Source organism: Pseudoliparis swirei, chromosome 11 (assembly GCF_029220125.1).
Source record: "Pseudoliparis swirei isolate HS2019 ecotype Mariana Trench chromosome 11, NWPU_hadal_v1, whole genome shotgun sequence".
NCBI lineage: Eukaryota > Metazoa > Chordata > Actinopteri > Perciformes > Liparidae > Pseudoliparis > Pseudoliparis swirei.
In genome coordinates this window covers 13,824,371-13,827,880 of record NC_079398.1, presented here as the reverse complement: position 1 = coordinate 13,827,880, position 3,510 = coordinate 13,824,371, and positions in this window count along the sequence as shown.

Genomic DNA, 3,510 nt, shown 5'->3' with positions numbered 1-3,510 from the left:
CGAATTGTCACGTGGACGGAGGAGCATCATTTTACTTCAATTTCTCATTTCAGCTTTCTCTTCCTGAGCCTGAAGTCTGTCACTTTCAATTGTCTAATTGTATTGACAAGTCCCGATTGATCTAATCAAATATAGATGAATCTAAACCTTGAATTTAGATTTTAAAGGGGACATATGAAAATGCTTTTGTGCTTCTATATGTTAATTTGGGTATCTGGCATGTCTCCCAACACAAAAACGCTGGGGGAAAAAACTCACGCGACTTGTTGTGGTTCCTCTATATCAGAAACGATATGCTTGAGTGCGTCAAATGGGATCACCACCAACGTCTACGTAGATTTTGAAGCACGCCCATGTAGGAAGTCTGGCGACATGGCCTTGGACCGCCCCCCACCACAACTTTGCAGGTAAAGTTTATTTGAAAGTTGTGTTCATATTACAGACATGAGTCATCAAATAAGTCATAAGTCATCAAATACAACGATTTAATAAGTAAACAAGGTTTAAACGCTAATGGAGGTAAACACGTTACCCCCGCCCCTGCTTGGTCATTTACTGTTGTCAGATAACACTTTAGTTTACAGATGGAACTTTACTCATGTAGCATTTATATCTTTATGGCGTTCCCGTTACTTGCATTTACACAAACACTTTCACAAACAGTAACTTACATAAACACACTGTATTTGCTACATACTCATACATGCACAAACTATTCACGTACTCGCAGAGCTGCCAACTTTTCAAAAAACCTTGGAGTGAGATTTTGTCGGGGGTGACCAAAATGTTGCCGCGCACGCAGCCACTAGGTTGGTGGCTCAAATATCAGGAAATTTGAATTAATGTGGCGTTGTACCCATGTTGTACCCTGCATTCTGGCCTGGCAAAGGTCTTTTACGAGGCATCTTTGCTACCTTAAATAATTAAAATGTTTTTTAATAACTACTCTCATTTACAAAAACATGACATTCTATTGCACAAATGTCCTGTCTATGTTAAATTCTTTATAATACATCTTACTTGTTCAAAGAGTTGTTTTGAAAATTTTTGAGAGGGTCCTTTTCCTAGGCCTGCAAATAGTGATAAATGCTATGTGGGCAGCCTTAACAAACAATGCTCTGATGTTTTGAACATGCAGTCTACCAAGAGGTTAACAAGGTGCTCTCCTGCTGCTTGTTATGACAGCTGAGTTTACATCACCACAAAATCACACGCACAAACACAACACATTATTTCAAGATTTAAAGTTTAAGAGTGTGAGAACTTAATTGAACCACATGTCATTAACAGGGCTCTTAAGTTTTGAAGACAGGCAAGAGTGACATATCTATCCAGGATGCTTTATTTTCATTGGTTGCTGGATTAAATCTTACCCAGATACAACAGATACGTTTTTTTCTGATTGGCTATTGTGTAGCCCATTTCTTTTTTTTGATTGGCTGATAAGTGGCTCCTCACAGCAGAACTCCAGGGGAGCGCTTGATTCCTCCACGGTGAGGGCAGCGCGGCCAGCTCATGTTTGCGTGCTGCGGCACATTCAAACATTAAATAGCCGTTTTTTCAGCGTGAGAAATACGATGTGTGGCGGGAGTGCGTGACGTAAGACCGAAATGCGTGACTGTCATGCTCAATGCGTGACGCTTGAGAGCCCTGCATTAACACACCGTAGTCTCTGCTCGTTGTGTCTGTTTGAAAATCTTCTTCTGTTGCTAACTTCGGGACTCTGGGGTAAATAGGATGTCTATGTAGCGAATAGGTTTATAGATGCGCTCCTTAGCGCCATCTATCGTCTCGGAGTTTGAAAAGAAACCAACGCGCCTCGGCCCAAAATCAGATTTTCTTTTGCCGTGAGATATTGGTTGTGTGGCGTGAGAGCGTGTGAAAACATGCAAACGCGTGTGTCACACGGCGAAACCGTGAGAGTTGGTAGCTCTGTACTCGAATCTCTAGCACCACTGCTCTCAAAACCGCTAACAAGACTGATACCTTAGCCAATGTACAAACAAACAAAAAATGTAGAAGTGACATTCAGAAACGTCCTGTTGAGCCCTAACTTCTCGAACTTGTTCGGGAGCCTCTTCTTGTTCAGGGTCTGACTGGTTCAAAACGATATGGTTGCACGACGCTATCTTCATCTGCAGTAGCCATATTTCTACAAAGGTAATGGCTAGCTGGGCAGGCAGCACTAGGCGAGCGCATCTCGTGGAGGAGGGGGAGGGGGGAGCTGGCTCATTAGCATTTAAAGGAACAGGCACTCAACAGTTTTATCTGTGGGGAGGTGTTTTTGACAGGGTAAAAAGGGTGCTTGTTTGAAATGATACTTGTGGTATTTTGACCAAAATATGTTACAAACATTTCATTAAGACCCCAAGGAACCATATCAACTTGTGGAAAAATAGGCATAATATGGGTCCTTTAAGTTATGACAGAGTCCAAAGGCATTTTCATGTTTTTATTGAAATCAGTCAGAATAGCCCATCAGAGATACGAAAGTCTTTGAGCAGAGTACCGATCAATTAATTTCACTGCTGTTACCTCCATGTGAAATACCAGGTCGTCTCACTATAATCCGAGTCTGCCAGGCCGTCATCATTTTTCGACTCCACCTCGGAGGCCGTCAACCAGTCATCCTCTCCTCCGCCACCTGCACGCTCACCGTTTTCTCCTCCAGACTCCAGCATCTGTAACTCTCTCTGTCGGCCATCTGACGGGAACATCTGCTCCTCATGCACCAAGTTTTGCAACATTTCGGCTTCCTTACTCCGATCCAAATTCATCTCATCTTCACTCTCTTGTGCTGCAGACTCCGACCCATCCTCTTCAGACTCGGTCTTCTCATCCACAAAGATAATTTGCCTAAAACCGGACTCATCTAAATCCAGTTCTGTCATCACTCCAAATATATACTCATTACCCTCTTGAGCATCTGCGTAGTCTTGCTCTTCATCTTCAAAGTCTTGCTCTTCATCATATTCAAAGTCTTGCTCTTCATAGTCTGCAAAGTCTTGCTCTTCATCTTCGAAGTCTTGTTCTTCATCATCTGCGAAGTCTTGCTCTTCATCGTCACGCTTAACTAAATCCCAAAGGTTCTCATGACTTTTTGTCTCGTTTTTTATGTCCTCGCCTCCTCTGCCGACTGGGACGCCGTCCGGTGCCGTGTACGGCTGATCAGAGACCAGCAGTAATCCACTGCTGGCAGAGCCTTAAAGAAAGGAAAGAGATGGAGACATTTTTAAAACAAGTAAAGTTCATTCAAAAATTAAGAACAAATATTTGTTTTTACATGTAGAGCTTTTTATCAATCTTGTTTTGTTGCAATTTGCCTAGTCTTGTAAATATGCAGAGGGACTATTTTCTTTCAGCCATAGTTCTGACATGAAACTGCTCATAACAAGATCTGTGGATCATCTTGAAACCAGGTCATGATTTCGCCAAAGAAGCATTGATGTTGAGTTTTTTTTCAAATGCATTATTTAGTTGCTTTGAGCACCACAGATGCCATATTGACTG